The 9,123-nt window shown below is 46.3% G+C and overlaps 1 pseudogene; it reads right to left on the bottom strand.

Annotated features, from left to right (window-relative positions):
• Positions 1-5,785: 5,785 nt before the first annotated feature.
• LOC139640436 (PR domain zinc finger protein 12-like) lies at positions 5,786-8,829 on the bottom strand (annotated as a pseudogene).
• Positions 8,830-9,123: the final 294 nt, after the last annotated feature.

Here is a 9,123-nt window from a genome sequence, read left to right as displayed (position 1 = left end):
AGGTGTGATGTCAAACAAAACAGAAATATTCAAATAATATTCCTACCATACCTCATTTTATCAGAAGTTTTAAATAAAATGTGTCACGATATTAAAAAATATCTTCATATCGTCACAATATGATTCCACTGAAAGACGATAAATGATAATATTGAATTATCGCCCGGCCCTGGTGTCTAGGCTCTCCCTCTGTCCCTGTAACATGGCTCTCCCTCAGAGCCTTGCATCCTCAGTGATGGTGAGCTGTGTGTTCACCACAGGCTGCTCACTGGAGCCGCTCCTTCCTGCTCACACTCCTCCTCCTCCTCCTCCTCCTCCTCCTCCTCCTCCCCCTCCTGGCGGGTGATGTGGACAGAGCTGCAGCCTCCCGCATTTTACCCATTTCATAAAACTTGAGCTTCATCTGTTTGGTTTGTTCTGGATTTGTTGGACATTTGATGAACTGATGGACAAGGCTCAGAGGACACACACACACACACACACACACACACACACACACACACACACACACACACACACACACACCATCTCCAATGACTTGGTAGAATGATCCACATGCATAGAAGCACAAAGCAATAAGTACCTGTTCCTCCAGTCCATGCATAACCCTGACCCTGACCCTGACCCTGACCCTGACCCTGACTCTGACCCTGACCCTGACCCTGATCCTGACCCTGACCCTGACCCTGATCCTGATCCTGACCCTGACCCTGACCCTGACTCTGATCCTGACCCTGACCCTGACCCTGATCCTGACCCTGACCCTGCAGGCAGAGCCGCCCTGTGAGAGGCCGTCTGGAAAAACACCCAAGAGTGAAGATGTCTGTGGATCTGGTGAGGAGCAGATCTCTGTGTCTGAGGAGCAGATCTCTGTGTCTGAGGAGCAGATCTCTGTAGCTCAGGAGCAGATCTGTGCCTGAGGAGCAGATCTCTGTGTCTGAGGAGCAGATCTCTGTGTCTGAGGAGCAGATCTCTGTGTCTGAGGAGCAGATCTCTGTAGCTCAGGAGCAGATCTGTGCCTGAGGAGCAGATCTCTGTGTCTGAGGAGCAGATCTCTGTGTCTGAGGAGCAGATCTCTGTAGCTCAGGAGCAGATCTGTGCCTGAGGAGCAGATCTCTGTGCCTGAGGAGCAGATCTCTGTGCCTGAGGAGCAGATCTCTGTGTCTGAGGAGCAGATCTCTGTGCCTGAGGAGCAGATCTGTGCCTGAGGAGCAGATCTCTGTGCCTGAGGAGCAGATCTCTGCGTCTGAGGAGCAGATCTCTGTAGCTCAGGAGCAGATCTGTGCCTGAGGAGCAGATCTCTGCGTCTGAGGAGCAGATCTCTGTAGCTCAGGAGCAGATCTGTGCCTGAGGAGCAGATCTCTGTGTCTGAGGAGCAGATCTCTGCGTCTGAGGAGCAGATCTCTGTAGCTCAGGAGCAGATCTGTGCCTGAGGAGCAGATCTCTGTGCCTGAGGAGCAGATCTCTGTGCCTGAGGAGCAGATCTCTGCGTCTGAGGAGCAGATCTCTGTAGCTCAGGAGCAGATCTGTGCCTGAGGAGCAGATCTCTGCGCCTGAGGAGCAGATCTCTGCGTCTGAGGAGCAGATCTCTGCGCCTGAGGAGCAGATCTCTGCGCCTGAGGAGCAGATCTATGCCTGAGGAGCAGATCTCTGTAGCTCAGGAGCAGATCTCTGCGTCTGAGGAGCAGATCTCTGCGCCTGAGGAGCAGATCTATGTCTGAGGAGCAGATCTCTGTAGCTCAGGAGCAGATCTGTGCCTGAGGAGCAGATCTCTGTGCCTGAGGAGCAGATCTCTGCGTCTGAGGAGCAGATCTCTGCGCCTGAGGAGCAGATCTCTGCGTCTGAGGAGCAGATCTCTGCGCCTGAGGAGCAGATCTATGTCTGAGGAGCAGATCTCTGTAGCTCAGGAGCAGATCTCTGACCCTGAGGAGCAGATCTGTGTCCGAGGAGCAGATCTCTGACCCTGCTCCAGGGAAACAAAACTTCACATTCTCCTGTCAGCAGAGCGGCTGGAAGATGCTGACATGGCACTTTCAGAGGAAGAAATGTGAAATTCTTGTTTTTGCTCCTGGACATTTTTCTAACAGCTTGGAGTTTTTTGGTGTTCTCATTGAAGATATTTTTTGGTTAATTGTTTAATTTAGAATGGATATTGTTTTGGTATGGTCTGTGTTACTTTAATATGCAAGCACTGAATAAAAGAATGATTAAATATGTGCCATGTGTCCTAGATGTCTCTGCATCCACCTTGACTCCATACTGGATCCAGTGGGATCAGGATCATCAAACCTCCTAATCTCCACATTAGAGTTTTGAAATACCCAAAATCAAGATTTGATCTGGATTCTGGGTAGGATTGGATTAGGATTGGACCAAATCCGTATCCCAATTTTGTAGGATCAGGATCACATCTTGAAATACCCAATTTTGAGATTTAATCCTATCCGGATCATTCTGATCTAGATTAAAGGTTTTGAATCAGTCCAGCTGAACCTCGTTAACCGGCTCGACCAATCCCGGCTCTCTGCTGACCAACGCTCAGTTCCCACCCTGTGTACCACACACACACACACACACACACACACACACACTGTACATACATGTATACATACATGTGCACACACTTATATAAACGTTGTTTATTTATTGTTTTTATTGATTTTATTTATTTTTATTTATTAACTATTTTATTACTTTTACCTCACTGATCTATTGATCAGTTGTTTGTCTTTTATTTCTCTTGATAGTGAAGCATTTTGTTTCAGAATCAGAATCTAAATCTTTTTATTTATTTTTTATTGGTATATTTGCATACAAGCATTTTATCTTACTGGCTTCTTGTTACTTTGTTAAAAGACACAAGAATGACCGACAATATAAACCAATAAAAACAGTAATATTAAAAATAAACAATAGAAACAGAAGAAGAAAAAGATCAAATCTGAATCAAATGCAGAATATAAGTGTAGAATATAGAATATAGAATATAACTTAGTGAATACTTAATGAGAGGAAGACGCCATTTTGTGTCTGAACAGCAGCAATAACATGGCCGCCACAAAATGGCTGCAGGCAGGCAGACAGACAGACAGACAGACAGACAGGCAGACAGACAGACAGACAGACAGACAGGCAGACAGACAGGCAGACAGACAGGCAGGCAGACAGCAGAGGGTAAAGGTCAAGTAATACTTTATTAGTATATAGGCTGTAATACAAAGTCAACACAGCATACTTCATATACGGATACATGTGTCATATCTGAGCTACATACACATATACAGAGATAAAGTGACAGTTGAATTATATTCTGGGATAAAGCATCTCATGGATTATATTCACTCTTCTTTTACAGCTTCACAGTTAGAACGTATTTACAGCAGAACCTCTGGTTCCCAACAGAACCTCCTGATGAGCAGAGCGGCCTCACTGGGAAACAGATCAGTGAACTCTGTCTGGAGCTGCAGGACCAGAATGAGGACCAGAACCAGAACCAGAACCAGGACCAGAACCAGGACCAGAACCAGAACCAGAACCAGGACCAGATCCAGGACCAGAACCAGGACCAGAACCAGGACAAGAACCAGGACAAGAACCAGAACCAGGACCAGGACCAGGACCAGGACCAGAACCAGGACAAGAACCAGAACCAGAACCAGGACCAGATCCAGGACCAGAACCAGAACCAGAAGCAGGACCAGAACCAGAACCAGGACCAGAACCAGGACAAGAACCAGGACCAGGACCAGAACCAGGACCAGAACCAGAACCAGGACCAGGACCAGACTAAACCCTTCAGGCTCGTTAACCTGCTCCCTCTGAACACTAGACAGCCTGGAGAAACACCAACAAGCCGTCAGCTGAAGGGAGGAAATATATAAATTATTAATTAAGTTTTATTTCTTTGCATTATTTTGAAAATCTAGGAAAAAGTCAAGTAGGGACATTTATAAGAAGTTTGGATTCTATGGTGGCTTGGCCTGTAGTGCTGATGGGCCTCAACCCAGAGATTAAGAACCAAAGATACTGTTTAACAATACTATAAAATCAATAATAATAATAATTATAATAATAGCAATATATTTTTGTATTGCAGGCTCTGCCTCTATTCATCTGTGGTGAGCTTCCTTCAAGGAAACCAGTGAGTTTTCAGGTAAATGGTCCTCAACATGTTAGCATGCTGCTGTCACTCAACATAGCGTATGCTAAAGTGTTAGCATGCTGCTGTCACTCAACATAGCGTATGCTAAAGTGTTAGCATGGAGCTGCTGTCACTCAACATAGCGTATGCTAAAGTGTTAGCATGCTGCTGTCACTCAACATAGTGTATGCTAAAGTGTTAGCATGCTGCTGTCACTCAACATAGCGTATGCTAAAGTGTTAGCATGGAGCTGCTGTCACTCAACATAGTGTATGCTAAAGTGTTAGCATGGAGCTGCTGTCACTCAACATAGTGTATGCTAAAGTGTTAGCATGGCGCTAGCATGGAGTGCCAGAGCCAATGATCTACCAGGGACACATGGATGATTTTGGTGTCTATGATGTCATCAGTTAAAGGGGAAGTTGACCAACAGGAACATTTACCAAAAACTGAGTGGATTCCTTTAAAGAGCCTCGTTGTTCTCATTAGAACAAGCTGCTCTGACATCACAACCTTTAGAACAAGAACCAGCTGCATGCAAACCAAAGCACAACATCATCATCTCACATACATGATTCATACTGATATAAACAGGATGAGTTATAGATAGGTTCATACTGTCTCATCATGCAGTGAGAGTATCAACTGTAATACTAATTCATATCAGAGTTTATAAGTCAGTGAGGACAGATCTCTCCTCACCCCGGATTCAAACCACCGGTACTTTATTCACAACGTTTCCAGGTCAAAACATTGCAATAAAGTACTTGGATCTAATCAGTTATATATATATGTTCATTTGTGTGTGTCTATTGTCTTTTGTGTGTGTGTGTGTGTGTGTGTGTGTGTGTGTGTGTATGCAGGTATAGGGGGCTTTCACATCACATACACCCTCCGGCGGCCATCTTGGAGGTCCTCAGCTCTGAACAGCTGACTGTGTTTCTGTCTGAACAGAATTGAACAGACAGTTAATTTCTGTCTGTTTCTGACTGAACTGATCATTTCATCACTGATCCATCTGATTGATTTAGTGTTTAGATAATGTCAGCTTGTTAGCTAGCTAACCATAGCATCTGGTCAGCTAACCATCACTGTCTTGTTGTTAACACATCTGATTAGCACACTAGCTAACGTAGCTAGTAGCGGCTAGCGTTAGCGTGTTCACATTAACATCAGTGTGTCTGCTGGCTAGTTAGCTAGCTAACAGTTTGTTCAGGTTAACTGAGCTGACTCTTCTCAAGCTCCAACTCTTCATGTTTTGGAGTAGAGACTAGGGCTAAAGACAAGACAGTTTACTGTGTCACAGTAACCTACATTTGGAAACAAATCCACCTTATCACACTATTCACTTTTACTGAGAACGTTACTGAATGGATCTACAGCCACACCACAACAAGCTGACTCAGCTGCTCTCTGCTTCAGCTGCTTCACACACATTTACACTTTATTCACTAACACACAGTTCACACTGTTCCTCCATCATGGAGACAGACAGGCTGCTGCAGGTGTGTGTGGAGCCGCTATAAATCTGTTAGTGTGTCCAGATGTTTGTATTTGTTACCCAGTTAACACAACTCTCCCTCTGCCTGTCTGTCCATCTGCTGTCTGTCTGCCTGTCTCTCTCTCTCTCTGCCCCCCCCCCCCTCACAGCACCATGGTAGGTATATGGTGAACCAGGGAGGCTGGGTGCGGCACTGCGGTCATCTGTGGAGGGGTGAGGAGGAGGAGGAGGAGGAGGAGGTGAGTGCGCTCCCTGCACTCCGCCTCCTCCTCCTCCCACCACCACCCCCACCCCTCCCCCCGGAGCCCCCGGCCCGCCGGTGGGCCGGTGCCTGGCGCTCTTCTGGTGCGCCCGCAGCCCGGCCAGCTGGGAGTAGGCGGACTGGCAGACGTGGCACTTGTAGGGCCGCTCCCCGGTGTGCAGCCTCACGTGGTTCCTGAGCGTCGACGACTGGCTGAAGCGGCGGTTGCAGAAGCGGCAGACGAACGGCTTGTCCAGCGTGTGGATCCTCATGTGGGAGCGCAGGTTGCTGCGGGAGTTGAAGCCGCGGTGGCAGATGACGCAGCGCATGCGGCCCGCCGAGGCCAGGGCGGCGGAGGAGGCGGAGGAGGAGCAGGAGGAGGAGGAGGAGGAAGAGGAGCCGTCACACGGGTGAAACTCATCTGGGAGGGGGAGGAGGAGGAGAAAGAGGAGGAGATGTTTCAGACTGGGTTTCAAGAATCAAAATCAATCTATCAATTAAAGTCAGAATGGGCGGGGGGGGGGGGGGGGGGGGGGTTCAGTCTGGTTTTTAACTTGCAGGATTCAAAATCAAGCAATTAATCAGTCAGTCAGTCAGTCAGCATGAGGTAGATGGGAGGAGGAGTTTAAGGAGAGTTTTTAGGAGAGTCTAAGCCCCGCCCCTTCCTCTGTCCACCATGGGACCTTCATTTCGGAAAAAATCTGTCCGGTAGTCAACGGCGAGAGACAAATAATTGTTTTATCCCGTTTGAATTGTGCCATGAATTACACACATGATGTTTTGAAAGTGTCAGTTTGTGGTAAAACTGTTGAAGTATCATACTGTGAAAATACATAATCAGAAAGACGACACACCCAAAAGTGGCGGGGGACTGAGCTTCAGCTCCCAGAGCCTGAAGCTCAGTCCCTCTCAGACAGCAGGAGTATTAAACCACAACCTGGAAGGTAGAAGAAGAAGGGATTTAAACTGCTTCAGGATAGTTTCAGTACAGTGGGGGCTAACGTTAACGCCATGCTGTGTGTTTCCTGTTTCCTTCATGTTGGTGTCGGTGAGACAGAGATGTAGTTCACTGAGCCTGAAACACTAAACTAAACTTTACTTTACTGTTTTACCACAAACTGACACTTTATTTCTTGCAAAATTATCTTTTAAATTGACAAAACATCATATGTGTGATTCATTCATTCTCTGTCTGTCTCACCGGTCTTGGTCTTCTTGCTCTGCTCCTCGTCTCCTCCTGGAACTCCGGGGATTCCCAGGAAAGTGTTGTGGGAGTTTCCGTACCAGACCAGCAGCTCCTGGTCCGGGGGGATCGTCTGAGGTGGGGGAGGGGGGGGAGGGGGGGGATAAAAAATCAATAAAAATCAATACTTGATTTAAAAAGTCCCAGAATTTGAGTTGAATTTGTGCTGTCAGTTATTTTATAACAGTAGGTGTCAGTTTCTTCCAAAATGGTGGAGATCTAGTTTTGAACAGCTTCAGGAAAAATACTTTCAACCTTTTAAAAGAAAATGTTTTCATTTTTGTGTAGAGGGAGAGACGTTTAGTTTAGTTCAGTTCAGTTCAGTTCAGTTCAGTTCAGTTCAGTTCAGTTCAGTTCAGTTTAGTTTAGTTTAGTTTAGTTTAGTTTAGTTTAGTTTAGTTTGGTTTGGTTTGGTTTAGTTTAGTTTAGTTTAGTTTAGTTTAGTTTGGTTCGGTTCGGTTTGGTTTGGTTCAGTTCAGTTTACAGGACAGATCGAGTTACTTCTTAACACGACTCCTCATGTCCAGCAGAAACCTCCATCTGAATTTAGATATTTCTGTTTTTCTGACAGTGTCCAGTGTAGAAACTGTTTTCCAGACGCTGAGGCAGAGTTAAACCTCTGATGACATAAAATATCAGAAATTGTTGTTGTTGTTTTGAGTCTTTTGGAGGATAAATGAGGATTATTCTGGTCTGGAGATCCAGAACAGAGAGAGAGGAGCAGCAGAACAACATGGTGCTTCTTCTTCATGTGTTTCTGTGACCTGAGTCTCCAGCAGGAGGCGCCACCGGCCTGAGCTGAGTCTGCCCAGTCCAGACCAGGTCTCTGATCAGAGCCGCTTCAGATTTGTCCCTGACTGTTAAAAAAATTCTCTGCTTCTTTATTTTGTAGCATAATGTCATGAATCTGCTGCACCTCCTGTTTAATAACACAGTTATTACGAGAGAGATTATAGGAGGATCAGTTAAAGGTCTGAGATGTGAGGAGTCTGGTTCAGATCTGCACCGTTTGAAAATACTGAAGCATGTTGGAACGGTAGAGGGGAGGATCTTTCAAAAGTGTGTAATCTGGTTCAGTTCGGTCCGGTTCAGTCCGGTCCGGTTCGGTCCGGTCCGGTCCGGTCCGGTCCGGTCCGGTCCGGTCTGTACTGACCTCCACAGCCTTGTAGAAGATGCTGCTGCCGATCTGCACCACCTCCAGGTTCTGCTCCTGCTCGTTCCGGGCGCACTTGATGTAGGTCATCCAGCTCCTCTGGTCCTCCTGACTGGCATCGATGAAGTACCGGACCGTCCCGTCCTCGTTAAACACCTGGGGGGGGGGGGGGGGGGGGTTATTATTATGTACAATTATTACTATTATTAGCGGTAGTAGTAAAAGGTTAGCTGACTAGTTTGCCTACTTTAAAAAAAAAAAAAAAAATATATATATATATATATATATATATATTCAATCGTTCAATAACTAGTCAGTCAGTCAGTCGGTCGGTCAGTTGCTCAGTTGCTCAGTTGCTCAGTTGCTCGGTGGGTCAGTTGCTCAGTTGCTCAGTTGCTCAGCTGCTCGGTGGGTCAGTTGCTCACCTCCCACATCAGGTTGTTGTTCTTGTACAGGTCGACGTGTTCAGGAGAGATCAGTCGTCCGGTGAACGGACCCATCTCTGTTCCTGCTTTGATCCACGTCTTGGAGAAAATACCCAGACCTTCACCTGCACACACACACACACACACACACACACACACACACACACACACACACACACACACTGGTTAGATACTGGTTAAACTGGACCAGAAGACTGTGGTTAAACTGGTTGGACTGGTCAGCTGTGTGATCAGAAAGAGTTTAAACACTTTAAACACTTAAAGCTCTAAACCTTTAACATGTTGCTCCTGCAGAGCTTTAGATCTTTAATGTTCAAATGTTCAAACCTTCAGATCTTTACACCTTTAAACCTTCACAGCTACAAACCTCTAAACCTGTAAAGAACCCTCTAAACTAA

This window comes from Centroberyx affinis, unplaced genomic scaffold, assembly GCF_046629955.1.
Source record: "Centroberyx affinis isolate AG114_WGS23_722 - 3 ecotype Tasmania unplaced genomic scaffold, CSIRO-AGI_Caff_v1 ptg009450l_1, whole genome shotgun sequence".
NCBI classification, from domain to species: Eukaryota; Metazoa; Chordata; class Actinopteri; order Beryciformes; family Berycidae; genus Centroberyx; species Centroberyx affinis.
Note: the sequence above shows the minus strand (reverse complement) of the source record. Positions and strands in the feature narration are given on the sequence as shown.